This window comes from Electrona antarctica, assembly GCF_951216825.1.
Source record: "Electrona antarctica genome assembly, contig: scaffold_33, whole genome shotgun sequence".
Classification (NCBI taxonomy): Eukaryota; Metazoa; Chordata; class Actinopteri; order Myctophiformes; family Myctophidae; genus Electrona; species Electrona antarctica.
In genome coordinates, this window is record NW_027638147.1 from 64,666 (window position 1) to 84,087 (window position 19,422).

Genomic DNA, 19,422 nt, shown 5'->3' on the forward strand with positions numbered 1-19,422 from the left:
GTGGAAAGAAGATATAATTATTCACAGTGGAGAAGGTCAGGAAATGGAAGGGGTACTGGATGTGCCATGTCCTAGTGGTGAACAGGTTTGTACATTTTATAAGTAAAATAATAAAGATCAGCCTTAATTTGGATTAAGCCCTAATGTTAATATTAGGTAATTGCCTAACCACAATGTATTTTCTGCAATGTCGAATAACCATAAATGTGGCTTGGATGCCACAAAACATGTATGGCTTCGGTCAATTTACTAACTAGCTGATACTGCATTTGCTCTCTGTCTGTCTTCAGGAACAGCCTGCAACTACCCTAACGCAAGACCTCCACAAACTGGGGCTATCATCTTTGGAGTCTTTGGTGTTGATAGACTGTGAATCTGATGGAGAGCACCAGGTATTCTTTTCAATCAATTTAGTTTAACATTAAAACGTGTTCACACACACTATATGAAGCCTCGGTTGGTTACATTGGGTCAATGATAACCACAGGCCAAGATGTGGGGGGTAGGATGTGGGGAGAAGAATGACGTGGTTTTGATTTTAGAACACCTGAGCCACATTAACCCATTTAGACACCTGATTCTACAAATGTCTTCTAAATCATGACAGTTTTCATAAAAACTATGTTTCTGTATCAGTGGTTCTCAAACTATTTCATGCAAGGACCGCACCAGACTAATATTCCGGCAGCCGAGGTGGACGGGTGGGACATTTGGTATATACTCTTTTTCTAAAATATTGTCTATATCCATACATTCATGAATCCACTTGCTGACTGGCTGAAAGTATTGGGCATTGTGTTTTATAGGGGTTTCTTGTGACCCTACTACCATTAACATCCTATGGATGGCAAAGATGTCAATTTTATCTTTTGCTTTAAGTAGCATGTGACATGTCAAACTAGGGGTTTTTCATAGACATAGCCATAGACATGATCATGAAAAATGTGATGAGGTCAGCACATTTTGGGCACATTTGGGCAAGTGGCAATGGCTGCTTTTAGCCCAAGAAGTGTATTTTGTGAAAAACGAATGCTTGGAATGGATTCAGAATCATGAAAAACCCCTAGTTTGACATGTCACATGCTACTTAAAGCAAAATAATAATTTGACATCTTTGCCAACCATAGGACATTAATGGTAGGTAGGGTCACAAGAACCCCCTATAAAAAAGATTGCCCAATACTAACAGCCGGTCAGCAAGTGGGTTCATGATTATATGTATATAGACAATATTTTAGGCCAATAAAAAAATAATATATATCAAAATGTCCCACTTTAAACAAAAGAAGCCTGTCGGCTGCCGGACTATGAGTGTTATGTGAATGACTTCTTACCTGTCCACCTGAGGAGAGACCCCAGTAGCCCCCCCATACTTACCGGTCGACAACCCCCCTGGCCCTGTAAGAAAAAGAGACCATTCATTAATTTGACGATTTATTTAAGTTTTGAGAACAGAAGAAACCTAAGTTAACGCCTAAAGTAATTAAGAAGAAAAACTAAACTAAACTTACCTCCTCTGATCCACTGGCTCCTACGCTGGTCCTCTCCGTTGCTGCCCCCCCTGCCTCCATGTAAAGAAAGAAAGACATTGACCTGCATAATGACTTACCTCATGCTGCCTTGACACCTGCTGTGGTTTAAAATAAAGTGTAAAAAGTGAGAACTGCAGCGCCCCCCCCACAATATATAGTCAAAGATTTGCACCATATTTTCACATTTGAGGTTTTTTTTAGCAGGTCTACATGCCTGTATGATCTGCTATGAGCTTGTACATCTGCTGAATGCTGACATTTGAATGACAACATGACATGATATACTATTCACATCAAACAGTTGAATTCTGGGTGGGGTGCTAAATTTCTCTCACACCTCTCACAGCCTCAAACACTACCCCTTGTAGGTAGCCTGCATTGTATGTAGCCTGCATGGGAACCTCTCCTCACCAACCATGATTATTGACTTAGCACCGTGACCAAAATGTAGCCCAACATTTGACATAGCCTATAGTTATTATGAATATTATGAAATATATGGATTGTCACGAGACCACATAAGGCATACTATATAGCCTATGCCATGAATAAACGGTACAGAGGGGTGGAAAGATTATTCTTTCCATAAGCCTTATGACCAGATTAACATGCCATTTTGTATTTTGAATTGAGTTCAAGTTGTTGCGCCAACATTAATCAATGTACACACACACACACACACACACACACACACACACACACACACACACACACACACACACACACACACACACACACACAACCATCTTTTCACACCTTGTAAAAAATACATTTCTAATCATTTGACTTACCATTGGATCACTGTGTGTACTTCGTCAACAGCAATTCCAACCAACCTCTGCTGGAATATTGGGGTTTGAAGCACTTTTCTCCATGTTTTATTCCCGACGAGCGTCTCCGGTGATCCAAACACAAAGGAGAATTTACCCTGTGCAATGCTGCAGTCCACTTCTGTGCTTTGTCCAGCACAGGCCGCTGATATCCCAATATCTCCGAGGGATCGTATCTGATCCTCGATAATGGACATTAACGGACAAACCACTACAACCATCGGATCTTCTGTCCATTTGGAAATCCCGTACTCTTTGGAGAGAATCCTGCATGCTGTAGCCCATGTTTGAAACACCAAACTTTTCCCGAAACCTAGATAGATAGATAGATAGATAGATTTAGATATACATTTGTTTTGTCCAACAGCTCCAGTGTAAAAAACATACATACAGAATAAAATAGCACGATAAAAATACTTTACATCATAGAAAGCAGTAGAAAAGCAGTAGAAAAATGGTAAACAAGCCAGAACGTCACGGTCGAGAAGTAAATTCTTCAGACAAAGCCGTTGCAGTGGTTTAAAAGATTGAATATTGTGCACTTTACACACTTCTGTAATTGCTTTGTTGAAATGTTGGTCAAAAGCATCCATGTTTCTGAAGAGAAGAGTGCAGACTGAGTATCATTCTTCTTTTTCGCAGATAAGTGAGCCTGTGACCGAGGCTAGTATCATTCAGGTTTGTTTCGGTGGGGACTAGTAAACACAGCCGCACCGCGTGACGTAGTTATCTTACACGCAACACTTCCGCCACTTCCGCTGATAGTCTTTTCAACGTAGGTCTTGGCCAGGGTGGGGCCAGGCCCGTTGAGACTAGGGTTTAATATTTTCCCGGATTTGGCTCATTTTAATTTCCGGGAATTTGCGGACCTTTTCCCGGGCTCCCGCGGGAATTCCCGTCAGAAAAAAAGTGCCCACCAAAATGCATTTATAGATACTTCATATGTTCAATAGAATAGTGATATTTTTTGGTTTAAAACGTTTTATTTGAACGAAATATGAACATATAGCCTACAATAAAAGTATTAAATTAAAATATTAATAATGTTATAGGCCTACTACGCTATTCAGAAAAAGGGACACAGGAGTTTGCACTAATGTGACTGTCGAAGCACGGGGAAAAAACGACCTCACGTCTTTCACATAGATACCTTAGCCATGGTCTTTCACCCTTTGAGCATGCAGTGGGTCCCCTTCTCCGCTGCAGAGAATGTGATCATCCCGCTTTGTACTTTATGAAAAGTCCGATTGGGTGTTAAATTAGTCAGCACGTCCAGTGCACAGCACACTGATTATTAGAGAGAGAGAGAGAGAGAGAGGCTGCGTGCTGGTGGTTATTATAAAACAAATTGTAGCCTACTCATCTTTGTTTGTGTTCCGTTTCACGTTATTGCTGCACACATGCAGGCAAAAGCAAAAAGGGGTTTAGAAGTGACAATGTCCATCACAGGGAAAGGAAACTCCTCGCTCCGTCCGTAATACACACAATTCTCACAGAGTGACTGATTATAGGCTAATTGACAGGTGCAGCAGCTTTGGGAGCGTGCCTGAAGATGTCTGTCAGACATTCATATTTTGCTAAAGTGTATATAAACTCTGTAGGCCTATCTGATTAATTGCGGGAGGATGCAGGATTCGCGGGGTCCCACTGATTTCATCTTTGACCGGCCGGCGGCCGTGCCTGCCCGCCCGCAGGTAGGCTATTTAAATACCGCCTGCGCTGCCAACATTTACGTTGGGTCCCGCTGGCTCCAGTTCCCGTTGCAGGCTTGCAGCCCTCGAGTGTAATCCATAATTCCATATAAATATCATCATGTTTGAAAATGATGGGAGGGTTCAGATTGGACATTTGATCACTCATAGATAAGGGGAAAGAACGCGCACTGTGTGAAAACTCCTTTAGTGTAATTTCCCTACAAGAAAAAAAAACTCCGGGACAACGGGTCCCGAAGAAATTTCCGGGCGGGAAATTGCGTGCCCTATTCCCGGGAGGCCCGAAATCCCGGCATTAAACCCTAGTTGAGACCTCTAGCGCCAGAGCCTTGGGAGGGCTTGATCCATCACTGATGCTGCTGTGACAGTGTTGACGCTCAGGTTTCTGACAGCAACGATGTGTTTTAATTTCAAGTTAAATTATGGAGGTACAAGGTGTCTGGCCAACTAAACAGCGACCGACTGCTTCCCAATTCTCTCCAGTAATGGTCCATTTGTAGCTGATTGCTGTTCTTGTCCTTGTCACATACAGCTTTGTTTGTTTGTTTTTTTGTTTGTTTTTTTGTGTCGGAGGAGCTGTGACTCGAGTGATTTGTCTGTAGCGAAGTGGCGCGTGATTTGGAAACGGGATGACTGACGTTTATATGCTATATGATCAATTAGCAGCGGTGTAATCGAACCCAATAAAAAGAGCGCCTTTCTCCAAGGCGCTTTACATAGATTGTGCATCAATTCACCCATTCACACACTGATGGCAGCGGAAACCATGCAAGGCACCAACCAGCACATCAGGAGCAATTTTGGGTTCAGTGTCGTGCTCAAGGACACTTCGACACTGACTCTGGGGGAGCGCGGGTTCGAACTGGCAACCTTGCGGTTACCATCCGGCCACTCTACCCCTGACGACCCACCGCCGCCCATGGCTACCGTAGACCCCCCCCATAGTCTGGTGGCTTAGTGCACTTTTTTAGGAGAATAGTGCACTTGCGGATAAAAGCGCCAAATTGTGTATGATGCTTCTTTAGAACATACTAAAGGATTTTAGCCTAGGAGCCCTGGTCAAATATCTATTTTAAATATAAAATTGCTATTTAAATACCGCCTGCGCTGCCAACATTTACGTTGGGTCCCGCTGGCTCCAGTTCCCGTTGCAGGCTTGCAGCCCTCGAGTGTAATCCATAATTCCATATAAATATCATCATGTTTGAAAATGATGGGAGGGTTCAGATTGGACATTTGATCACTCATAGATAAGGGGAAAGAACGCGCACTGTGTGAAAACTCCTTTAGTGTAATTTCCCTACAAGAAAAAAAAACTCCGGGACAACGGGTCCCGAAGAAATTTCCGGGCGGGAAATTGCGTGCCCTATTCCCGGGAGGCCCGAAATCCCGGGATCCCGGCATTAAACCCTAGTTGAGACCTCTAGCGCCAGAGCCTTGGGAGGGCTTGATCCATCACTGATGCTGCTGTGACAGTGTTGACGCTCAGGTTTCTGACAGCAACGATGTGTTTTAATTTCAAGTTAAATTATGGAGGTACAAGGTGTCTGGCCAACTAAACAGCGACCGACTGCTTCCCAATTCTCTCCAGTAATGGTCCATTTGTAGCTGATTGCTGTTCTTGTCCTTGTCACATACAGCTTTGTTTGTTTGTTTTTTTGTTTGTTTTTTTGTGTCGGAGGAGCTGTGACTCGAGTGATTTGTCTGTAGCGAAGTGGCGCGTGATTTGGAAACGGGATGACTGACGTTTATATGCTATATGATCAATTAGCAGCGGTGTAATCGAACCCAATAAAAAGAGCGCCTTTCTCCAAGGCGCTTTACATAGATTGTGCATCAATTCACCCATTCACACACTGATGGCAGCGGAAACCATGCAAGGCACCAACCAGCACATCAGGAGCAATTTTGGGTTCAGTGTCGTGCTCAAGGACACTTCGACACTGACTCTGGGGGAGCGCGGGTTCGAACTGGCAACCTTGCGGTTACCATCCGGCCACTCTACCCCTGACGACCCACCGCCGCCCATGGCTACCGTAGACCCCCCCCATAGTCTGGTGGCTTAGTGCACTTTTTTAGGAGAATAGTGCACTTGCGGATAAAAGCGCCAAATTGTGTATGATGCTTCTTTAGAACATACTAAAGGATTTTAGCCTAGGAGCCCTGGTCAAATATCTATTTTAAATATAAAATTGCAAGATTATCAATATCAATGAAATATGTGAAAATCCGCCTAGTATTTTTCAGACTATATACATCATAAAATGATGTTAAATGTGATAAAGTTGACTTATTTTTACATTATTAAAGTCACAGAACATGACATATCATCAATAACACCTTTAATGCAATGAAGAATACAAATTAATATGCATCATAGTGTCACGTAAAACATGTTATGGAGCTGTGCATTCTGCCTAGCTGTCACAATTGCATTTGCAATGTGGGGAACAGTCCAAATTTGCATTGCTGCATTTGCAGGTACATCACCTTTACAGGTGTATCTCATCAGCTCTCTGCAAGCTCTGGAAACCTCTGGAATGGTCAGCCAAACTGGCAACCCATGACCCTTCTTCCTTGGCCTACCCATAGTTCTGTGGAGAAGGAATCACTTGATGGCTTTGTGTGCTGAAGTCCTGGGTGGGTGGAAATTTCTCCATCGTTATTTTCTTTTTTCGTTGATGGACTGGATTTGTCAGTCTTTCAAGCTCCCGGAAGTGCTGGGAGTCAACATCTAGTTGCTGGAAGGGATGCTTTGCCAGATTGACGAATGTTTCTGTCGCAGCATCTTAGGGCGATTCATACTCCTATTTTAGAGCCGAATAAAAGTCAAATGACGTCACATTGTAGGCTCTACAGAGCCGAACCGACTTTTAGTCGGCTCTAAAATAGGAGTATGAATCGGCCCATAGGCTTGCCAGGTCCGCCAAGCTGACTTCAAAAGGCTCATACATAGTCTGGATTTGCGGTGGTGGGGTGACCACCGAACTACAACATGACGTCACGAGCCGCGGTGAAGAGCAAACCACCGCCACCGCTCCAGCCCTTCTCTCTGTTTTTACTCACCACCGCTCAACGTTATTTCAGCTCCGGGTGGTCACCTCACCACCGAAAATCCATTATAATTCCATTATAGTCCAGGAACTGGACAGGTTTTCATTACAAAATAAGTGGGCAAAGCCATACCTATATGAAATTATAGAGAGAGGAGTGTGTGTGTGTGTGTGTACGTGTGTGCGTCAATTTAACAAGACGATCAGAAATCAGCAGAGAGTGAGCGACGTTTGCGCTACTGTATGCCGAATTGATTCCAGACTTTGTTTTTCTCCCTGGAAATAAAAACGTCTGGATCTCCGAGGCTACCGGACTACCAACACCTAGAATTAAATTATATCATCTCACACCTCCCCCCATTTATCAGGTAAAGACAGTAAAGTAGTCCCGTCTTGCTTTGCACGTATTTAGCTGGCTACGGTGTGGATGTCGCATCCGAAACTGCGAGGCGAACTGTTGCTTCAATTCACGCCACAACGTGGCACAAATACTGTCCAGGGGTCCATCCATCCATTTTTCTGTTAAAATATAAACAAGAAAAGACAAAGTAAATATTAAAAACAAAAAAAGAAGCGTCCAAAAATAATAATAATAGTGATCTTTCATAATGCTTAACTTATGTTTATGTTCGAAAAAAGGAGTAGGAAGAAGTTTATTGAAAAACGTATCAAGTCCTACCCCTTCTTTGTGTATCTCAATACATCAGAACTTATCAAATTATATTCAGGTTGATTTTTTTTTCTTTGTTTACACACACAGTATAATAACAAAATGGAAATAATTTTTTTTTTAAATAAAAACAATCAAGTCTATATAAGATAATTCAACTAAAAATCCATCCATCCATCCATCCACCCATCCATCCATCCATCCATCCATCCATCGAATGGATGAGTACAGTACAGTACAGCCCAAGTACAGTACAGTAAAGTACTCAGCCTGAACAAAAATCTATTTTTTAGATAAAAAAATTGGTATCGTAAAAAATATGCTATATCGTGAGTATATCGTTATCGTGATAAAAAAAATTCTATATCGTGATATGAGATTTTGTCATATCGCCCAGCCCTAGCGAATGGCACCAACTCCTCCATCTCCTTCACATCCTTGGAGTTGATAGCAATGTGCAGTGACATCTCTATCAAGCTCCTGGGTCTCCCCATCAACAGCTACGTTCTGTGGCTGATACTGAGTGGAGCTGGTGGGACGATCGCCTCCGAGTTCTTTTATCTCAACCTGATCGTATCTGTGATCCTATCTACCTTGGCCGATGTATTTTACTTTGCATGGTTCTTCACAAACAACTCAATGTTGTACAAGGTTGCTAACTTTACTTTTGATTTGTTTTTCTCCTTCTCCATCCCATCGTTCCAGTGTTGTATCTGTGTGGAGCGTTACATAGCGGTGGTTCACCCCGTGGTGTTTCTCAGGTACAAAGCTCTTCGCTACAGGGTGGCCTGTTGCTGCGCCGTCTGGCTGACAGGGCTTGCAGTCAGCTTGTTAGTTATATTCGATACTTTGTATCCTTTCTACTTCCTGATGGGCTTTTGGGTGGTGTGCATTTCTGTGGTGTGTTTCTGCTGCCTCTCGGTCCTCAGAGCTCTGAAACAGCCTGGACCAGGAGAAGGACAGAGGGACAGTGGGGAGGGAAACGACCTGAAGAGAAGAGATTTAGAATCATTCTGATCAGCTTGGTGGTAATGTCACTGACTACAATGAGCTATTTTCCCACTACTGAATTATTCCAACATAGTTGCTAATATAATCGCATATGGAGTAGCCATGATGTCAGCTCTTTTTCATCCTTTGCTCTACCTCCACAAAGCTGGGAAACTGCCATGCTTCAAGGGTCTCTGAAAGCATGATAGATCTCTTACTAGACCTGTGTGTGATACTAGGCTCTAATCCATACACAAATCTAATCCAAATTGCCATTGTGTCAGAGAAACCGACTTCAATTAGTCAGCCAATTCCACTGCAATGAATACATTTGTGTTCATCATAATTATGTAGATCATTTTTTAATGGAAAAACATTGTTTCTCAGGTGAAATCTGGGGGCCGCCCGGGTGACAGTAAAGTAAAGTAATTCCTAAAAATATATATATAAATTAAATATTATAGAAAAGACCATTACTGTAGCCTACAGTATAAAGATCAAAAAAGTACAGGCTACTATAAAACCAAATAATAAGAAAGAGGTAAACATTGTGAAAATACCTGATCTACATGCTCACAAGGAGCTTGTCAATCAGCTGTTATCACAGTATGTATCTGCGGAACCAGTTCAAACATGACTCATGTGTGACGGATTAATACACTGTCTGTAATATGACCTGTTCACAAACTACTTTTAATTTATCTGTTTTTTTTATCATTCATGATATGTGACTGTGATGGAACTGGAAGCATCGATGGAAAATAACAATCTAGTGAATAAACTGTGTTTGCTGTCTCTATTGTATGAATCAACTAGGAAAGGGAACTCTGTTACATTTCTACATCATTTTCTGCATATGAACCGTGGCATGTGTATGTAGCTATACCTTATGGCCTTATTTGTTTGTTAAAAGGATAAAGCTCTATATTCTGATACACTCATTGTAATAGAGTGTTTGTTCAGTCACAGGGCTCTCCATGTCTGTGTAATAAACAATGTGAGAAGATTCAGCGTCCATCCAGGATATGGCCAGTCTGGATCTGTTGCTGTTGTGTGAGATTGACCTGAGGGTCTACATCAGATCACAATGTTTGTTTTCTTTTAAAAAAGAAGACGTCTTTATACCACGGCTTGGTGTGTGCATGCCTGCATGGCTTCTACCCCTTTAACGTTAGAGGTTGTGGTGATAGCAGCTCCAATGAGTCTCGCTTCAGTTCAAACATGTTGATGTCTGGGACAGAATTTTGCATTGAACATCCATCTGTGGTAGTTTCTGCATCATCGAGCACCACGCATTATTTGAATGTCTATTCTATTTTAGACAAAACTAGACGGTGGCAAAAAAAATGTGGTGGTGCAAATCTGTGTGGGCGTCTCCGGGGGGGTCCCCGGAACTTCCAGGCCCACAGGAACTCACCCAGGGTTGAGAAATTACAGAGTTACCATGGGGTCCCTCTACTGTACTGTACTGTCACACCCGAAATCATCATATATACAGTAAAAGTGTGTGTGTGTGTGTGTGTGTGTGTGTGTGTGTGTGTGTGTGTGTGTGTGTGTGTGTGTGTGTGTGTGTGTGTGTGTGTGTGTGTGTGTGTGTGTGTGTGTGTGTGCGCGCGCGCGTGTGTTACGCTGCGCAACAGTGACACTTGGTTGTGAAAACCAACCAAACTCTATTTCAATAAAAGGAGAGATCACACCAATATGGAATAACCAAATGTTTATTGGAAACATTTTGGCAGCAGTTTAGCAAGTAAAATGTCAAACGATTATAGCAGTAGATTATTTTCGTGATTAGACTCCAATTGCATTTATTGAATAAGATTAGCTTATGCTCCAATGGGGAGAACCCCCATTGGAGCATTGGAGTCTAGACGCTGGTGGTGGGTCGGCAGTTGAGCAGATGAACCTCCTTCCTTCTCAACACTAGATGACATAAGTGTCAGAGGCAGTGATATTTAAAGGTGGATTCAAATCACCTGATTGGCTGCTGCAAAGTGCTCGTGCTTGGATTTGTGAACAGATTTTGACAGTGTGAGAACGGAAATGACGAGCTATGAATATGATATAGTGCTGAAAGGCCGAATGAAAGCGTTGCTTAGGATCTTCGCTAAAAGCTACATTTTCGTGCTCAGACAGACCCAGCCAGCCAGCTGAGACACACAAAGCTCCGTAATGAAGTGGTCGCATCGCTTAAAAATAAACATGAGACATTAAGAGTTCAAGACACAGAGCATAATAAATCATGGGTTGTGTGATTGGCTCCTCCCAGGAGCCAATCACCAGCCTGGGTCCACCTAAAAGCTAGCCACTCACACGCCACCACCACTCAGTCTACTCACTCAAGCTGGTAACCACTCACTCAATCACAAGTTCAATCACAATTTCACACCAGCCTCCTCCATCAGTCACTCCTCCCTCATTCATTCACACACACACACACACACACACACACACACACACACACACACACACACACACACACACACACACACCACACTGAGGGAAAAGGACAGCAACACAGGAGTATACACATTATCCCACAGGCCCTTTTTGAAACCGCCTCCTCGCCACTCGTCCTACACTTGCACTCGGTATGCGCGTTCACGCGAGGCCGAAACCAAGCAGCCTTGGGTGGAAGTGGCTTATGAAGCCCACAAGGGCGAGTCTATGCCGATCTAAACTCGATAGTCTTGTTCAGCCCTGCTCTGTGTCCGCATGTGAAACCACACAAACAAAACACCTTTTAACACAATGATTTATAAACACCATGGATGTATTATGAAATGTCCATTTTGACAGTCATGCTGTAATTCCTTTTAAATGTCCATATTAATGAAATCCACATGTCACACAAACATATACACGATGCAATGCAATATAACTGTACAAACATGTGCGTGCGTGTGTGCGTGCACGTGTGTGTGTGCGCACATACGGAGAGAGACAGAGTTATTTCATATTTAATTAAAATCAAGATTTAACGTCCTGTCTCGCTATAGCGCACGTAGGCTATCACAAACATTTGGCCCTGTGTAGCCTGGCTATTCCTGTGTGTGTGGCATACACGCATGGGAGAGAGAGAGAGAGAGAGAGAGAGAGAGAGAGAGAGAGAGAGAGAGAGAGAGAGAAAGATGCGTCCAGCGTCCTGTGTCGGTCTCGCGCTTGTATCACAAGCACTCATCAAAACTCATCAAAACACTTCTGACCACCTACAAAGCACTAAATAACCTGGCTCCCCCATACCTCTGTGACCTCCTCAAACATGTCCCCTCTCACTCCCTCAGGTCTGGTGATGCAAACCTCCTCGACGTCCCCAAAACCAAACTCCGTACGTGGGGTGACAGAGCTTTTGCCTTTGCTGCCCCAACCCTGTGGAATGCCCTCCCTAAGGCACTCAGAGATGCTCCCACCCTCCAAACTTTCAAAACCGCCCTCAAGACCCACCTCTTCAACATTGCCTTCCCTAGCTAACCCTTTTCACTGCATTTTTAATGTTCTTAGCTTTTAGTGTTTTCCTTTTTTTTTGTTTTTTTTTTCTAATAAAGTTGTTTTTAATTTTGTTGTTACCTCTGTAAAGCCCCCCCATGTAAAGCGTCTTTGGGTACTCAGAAAAGCGCTATATAAGTTTGAGATATTATTATTATTATTATTATTATCACGGTATCCTGCACGTGCGTGAGATGTCAAAATGAATTGGAATAAAAAACAAATGATGTAGCCTATATGTATCGGGTCTGGATCGCATCTTGGTGAACTCAGTGTGTGATGCCTAGTCGGCGACCAATCGTTTAGTGTGAAAGCCACAACGATATAATCACAGACGATTTCAAAAAAAGACTCCTGTAGTGTGAAATACATAACGATCTGATGACTCGCCGACAACTTTAAAACTCCTACAGTGTGTAGGGGCCATTACTGAGAGAAAACGCTATTGTTACTGCTGCTTAATTAGTTACATTTTCGCTATAAACAGACTGTATCATATATGAGTGACTGACGATACAGAGACACCTCCCTGACAATAGCGCCGAGACAGTTTGTTTATTTTTTGACCACAATGCTTATATGAGACGATTTTAAGATGAGCCCATGTTATTCTCCATAGAGAAGCAGGGGATGAGCGAGTGACGTCAGGACTTCGGCTCCCCCCGTGACACCAGGAATTGAATTAAATTAATTCGACTCACACAACAAACCTCCCCCCATTTATCTGTGAAAGTATAGTAGTCAGCTGCTACGGTGGATGGTGGACGTCACATCCGAACCAGGCGAGGCACGCTGTCGCTTCAGTCCGCACCACAACTTAGCACAAACACTGTCCAGGGATCCATCCATCCATCCATCCATCCGTCCTCTATTAACCAAAGTTACAACTAGGCATGCCGCGGTTTACCGAATTTCGGTAATACCGCGACAGGAACAGCCACGGTGTTGATACCGTGAGATTTCCGAGCTTACGGTATTTTAATACAGCGTTGGTGGGCGGCGCATGTTCCGCGCATGCAGTGCAACTCCACTCGCAGACTAAGGCAAAACATTTATTTTCACCACACAGCTGCAGTAGATTGAAAAGTTGCTTCCTACCTTTGAGTTAGTGTTGCTGAAAGACACCCAGATCCAATTGTATATTCCATATTTCCACATGTACTAAACTAAAAGTGTGAAATGTCAACACAGAGGCACGCAGTTGTGAGCATGTGCAGATCGTAGATCACTAGATCCAGCGTGCAGGGTACAAAACGGCCATTAGGGGGAGCCATAGTACAGTGAAATACAGTGGGGAATAGCTATTGATTCATTGATTGAATACTTTATTGGCAGAAATGTAATCAGTATAGGGTACAGTCAAACACATGTCCAAAGGGATCACTGAAAAAAGTCCTTGCTGTCTTGTTTCCATTCGGTTTCAATTCATAATCATGACAAGTCACATGACAAATAACAAAATAAAAATTATCATAAAAGGTAAAAATAAAAAAATAAGATATGTAGGCCTACAGGTTGGGGAACAAAGAAGGGCTTATAAGGAGGTGGGGGTAGTCACTAGACATAGGTGGGGGGGCAATCTTTTTTTTTTTTATATATATATATAAATACCGTGGAATACCGAGGTATAGGTTATCAATACCGGCACCGTACCGTACTGTAAAATCTCATACCGTGGCATGCCTAGTTACAACAGGGCCAAAACAAATTATCGGCACATTTGTGTTGCTCGAGGACACCGTTTGCATGGAATCAAAAGCAGTTCAGTTCAGTTCAAAAATGTTGATGTCTGGGCAAGAATTTTGCATTGAACATCCACCGGTGGTAGTTTCTGCATCATCGAGCACCACGCATTATTTGAATGTCACACGCAGGCCTATTTTAGGCAAAACTAGGCAAACAAATAAAAACAAAATAAGGTACTAAGACTTCAAGACACAGAGAAAATAAACACAATTATAAACGAACATTTGAGAACACCAAAAATTAATTTGAAGAGTAGAAAAAGGCAGCAGAACGGTTATAATGGCCCTATTTAGAATATAGTGAAAAGAGGCGATCTATACAAGCTCACTCATTTGCTGCAAACGGTGCGTGATCAATGGGCCAATCGAAGCAGTGACTCCCACTTTGTATATACCTGTACCTGTATATTGCAGCATTGCTACCCCAGAATACCAGGGGTCCATCCATCCATATCACTGATACACACAGGAGTGGACAGTCTGGCAACATTTGAATACGATTACGGCTCATCTTGACTCCACTGCATAACTGCTTTGCTATAGCTGCTGTCACCACAACCTCTAAAGGGGTAGAAGCCATGCAGGCATGCACACACCAAGCCATGGCATAAAGACGTCTTCTTTTGAAAAGAAAACAAACCTTTTTTTTTTTAATAATGTTTTTTATCCCACGATTTTGTAACCCATTTTTCACCCCTGTGTCAATTATCTAATGTGATCCTAGGCTTTACACACCCTCCGCCAACCTAGTCCCCATATCTGGGGGACATGGGGAGAGCAACGGACTTGAACTCATGCTTCCTTCATGCCTGAGTGTCCAAGTTTCTCCTTTACACCTGACAGGGGGGAGTTTCCCTGGTTGGACGTAGCGCGTGGAAGGAACACGTTATTCCAAGGCTTCGTACACACATAAAGAACAACTGTGCTGTGCTCTGCCTGTGTTTCATGGCCGCCCCAATGCTTTTCCAATGGAAGTCACGTGGTTTGACTAAACACTTGTGTTGATTGCCCCCCCTCTCCCCATCACACACAACTGTTTGGTCAAACCATGTGACTTCCATTGGAAAAGCATTGAGGCGGCCATGAAACACAGACAGCACAGAGCATGTTCGTTTTAGAGACCAGGATTACTGCATGTTTTTTTGTGAGGGTACCTATCCTAGGGGACACGGGGAGAACATGCAAACTCCACACAGAAAGGCCCTTTCGCCAACCCCGCCTCGGGCATGTTGAAAACAAACATTTTGATCTGATGTAGACCCTCGGGTCAATCTCACACAACAGCAACAGATCCAGACTGGCCATATTGGATGGACGCTGAATCTTCTCACATTGTTTATTACACAGACATGGAGATCCATGTGACTAAAAAAACACTCCATTACAATGAGTCTGTGGCGAAAATATCGACGGTGCAACCGGTGCGATGCACCGAGGCCCAGCGCCCCCAAGGGGCCCATGAAGGGGGAAGAAGAAGAGAGAAAAAAAAGGACGACGGTGAAAGCCTGGTTTCAGGGGCTATCGGTCGCAGGTTTCAGGGGCTATCGGTCGCAGGAAGAGTAACACCAAGGATTTGTCAGTGATGTCACTGACTGACATCTGGTCTTATAAACAGCTTCAAGTCCATACTACTTCCGTGTTGCATAACAGTGACATCAATGTCCACTCCTTGTTATCTTTACCACCTTGTTTCAACAAAGTGATTTCACTTACACTCATAGGGCCATAGGTAGTGCCTGCTACATACATGTGTCACTGTTCATATGCAGTAAATGATGTGTAGAAATGTAACAGAGTTCCCTTTCCTAGTTGATTCAAACAATAGGAAGCTCTTAACAATGTGAACTCTCTTCACAGCTAACTCCAGCTATGACAATAATTCCACCGTATGTGTATATACAGTAGTTTGTTGTTGCTTTGTACTATGTTTGGTTTTGTACGTACCCTGTAAGACCAAATTGTATGCACATTTATAATAATTATTAAAATAATAATAATACATTAATAATTTACATTTGGGGGATATCTTTCACATATTGTAGACATTCTAATGATCACAAAAATATATATTTTACATGCATTTTACTTACTTTTATCAGGGTTAAAGGTTAAAGGTCAAAGGTTAATTTTGATTAAAAATTGTCCAGAGATTTTGAAGTTGAGTGAATTTCTGCCTCTGTGGGGGGTATTTATATGTAAATATGCAAATATACAAATATATACAAATATGCAAATATATACCAATGGCATTTCAAGACGAAACAATGAACATCAATGATGATGTTTAGGTGAAAAAAAAGTAATTAAGTAATTAATTGAAATAGAAATGTAGCTAAATAGCTACGCTGGGTTTTACAGGGTTAAGCCAATAGAGAGCAAACAGAGTTTCTTCAAGATTTTTTATTTTCCATCAATGTTTCATGTTCAATCACAGTCACACATTATGAATGATGATGAAAACCAGATGAATTAAAAGTAGTTCATGAACAGGTCATATTATAGACAATGGGTATTAATCTGTCACACATGCGTCATGTTTCATTGTATGAATAACCCAAATTAATGAATTAAAAGTAGTTCATGAACAGGTCCCATTATTTACACCAGTGGTTCTAAAACATTTCAGGCCGTGACCCCCCAAAAATAATCCTATTTGAACTGGTTCTGCAGATAAATATTTCTAGTGAGAAACAAAGCTTTTCCATTAAAACAAATCTACATATGTTAAACAATAATTGATGTGTAATTGTCAATTTCTCTAATTAGCATGAGTAATTCAATAAACAACAACATATCAAATAGCTGAATAAATGAATTAAAATAGGTTTCTCTGACACAGTGACAGATTTGGATTACATTTGTAGGATTAGAGCCTAGTATCACACACAGGTCTGGTAATGCTGCGTTCACACGGGCAGATGCAAAGATACAGTCTACCATTCATTGTCAATGGAAGCCAGCATGAAGATACAAAGATGCATCTGATGTTTGTGGCTGCTGCAAAAGCTACACATTGAAGCTGAGCTGGGTTCAACTTCCAGATGCAAAGCTACAACTGTAGCTGCAATGACACACGTCACTACGGACGCACGCTTGATTATGTCAATGACCGTGTGAGCAACAGATTTTACAAAGCAACAACACATCAACGTATGCTGTGATCTTTGCCTCTTTGCATCTTTTGGATCTGCCAGCGTGAACGCAACATTAGAGATCTATCCTGTTGACTTGCTTTCAGAGCCCCTTGAAGCATGGCAGTTTCCCAGCTTTGTGGAGGTAGAGCAATGGATGAACAAACGCTGAAATTGTGGCGACTATATGTGCGATGGTATTAACAACTGTGATGGAATAATGCAGTAGTGTAAACAGAGTGTGGGAATATAGCTCATTATAGTCACTGACATTACTACCAAGCTGATCAGAATGATTCTAAAAGCTCTTCTCTTCAGGCCGTTTCCCTCCCCACTGTCCCCCTGTCCTTCTCCTGGTCCAGGCTGTTTCAGAGCTCTGAGGACCGAGAGGCAGCAGAAACACACCACAGAAATGCACACCACCCAAAAGCCCAGCAGGAAGTAGTGAGGATACACCGTACCGGATAGAACAATTAACAAGGTCAATGCAAGCCCCGTCAGCCAGATGGCGCAGCAACAGGCCACCCTGTACCGAAGAGCTTTGTACCTGAGAAACACCACAGGGTGAACCACCGCTATGTAACGCTCCACACAGACACAACACTGGAACGATGGGATGGAGATTAAGATAAACAAAACAAACGCACATTTAGTAACCCAAAATTGAGTTGTATGTGAAGAGCCATGCAGAGTAAAAGACATCGGCCAAGGTAGAGAGGATCACAGATACGATCAGGTTGAGATAAAAGAGCTCGGAGGCGATCGTCCCACCAGCTCCACTCAGTATCAGCCACAGAACGTAGCTGTTGATGGGCAGACCCAGGGTGAGCTTGATGGAGCTGAAGGTAATCGGTAGTGCCAGATCTGATGATGTGAAGGAGAAGGAGGAGTTGGTGCCATTCACCAGTGTGTCGTCCATCTTAAGGCTCTGTGGGTGTCCTGTAACCGGTACAGAAGATGGATTTGAACACAGTTGACCCAATATAATGACACAAGTAAACATTTTCATCAACTCTTGTCAAAAACAACAACTATTCTAATGAACAATGAACACAAGGTTAAAGGGATCTCACCTTTTGATGCCAGCAGAATGTCTCAGATCTCTGAGTTGGTGTTTTGGTGAAGTCTCTTTGTCCGACGGTCACTTTCGTCCTGATGAGAGCAGATCCTCTAAATGATGAACTCTGTGCTGTGCCTTCTCTAACTATTCCTTTCCCTGCTCCTCCTTCCACTGATGTTTGTTTGTTGCACACCTGCACTAAAAAGGATTTTCATATTGCTTTTGAATCCATGGAAATTTATAGTCACTATGCAAACTTCTGCTGGCACACAATGTGGCCCCTGGTTTAACTATGATACGATAGATAGATAGATAGATAGATAGATAGATAGATAGATAGATAGATAGATAGATAGATAGATAGATAGATAGATACTATGTTTGGGAATGTGAGAGTACAGTACAGCTGTTAAAAAAACGTTGACCATATCTATCAATTAACACTTCAGAAGGTTCCCCTTCCATGACCATCATCTCAGATTTGTTTTGACATCTGAAACATTTTCTAAATATGAATTTAAGCACATGCTACTTCTGCAACATTTTACTTCAGTCATGCTAATGTTAAATAGTCCAATATCATCATCATCATTTTTTGACCGCGGTCGAGATTGTGGATTTCACAATATTTCACAAAATAAAAAAAATGCAACATAAATATTTCATGGAGCCCGAGGCCCGGGCCGGCTCTACTGATTAGCATACATTAACCGGCCCGAAAACGTCGGGTCGGGTCAGTTTGAGTTTGAGAACTCTACCTGGCGCTACACCAAATCAAAAGGCCTCGTGCACGCCACCTTTGCGTACAGTATATGCATGTCATTCGTGCACGTAACACTGCTTACTGACTGGATCTGCTATTTTCGAGTCTCCTCCCAGTGTTGAAGAAACTGTTGGACGACCAAAAACAGTAGCGGGGGTTCCTGTGTTGTGTTACATTGAAATCTATGAACACGGTTTCGACGGAAGCACCAGCCGTACATATTTAAAATAGTCTCTCACAAAGGGCCCTGCAGGCTGCAGGCCGTGGCACTGCAAGACCCAACGTATACTTTAAGGCAACATTTATATTTTATTAAAAAAGTTTAGATCATTTGTTTTCCTGCTCTATTTTCACCTAAACATCATCATCGGGTCCTATTGTTTAGTCTTACAATGCCATTGGCCAGGATATTTGCATATAAAGTTTCTAGGGTATGATTTGGGGCCCTAA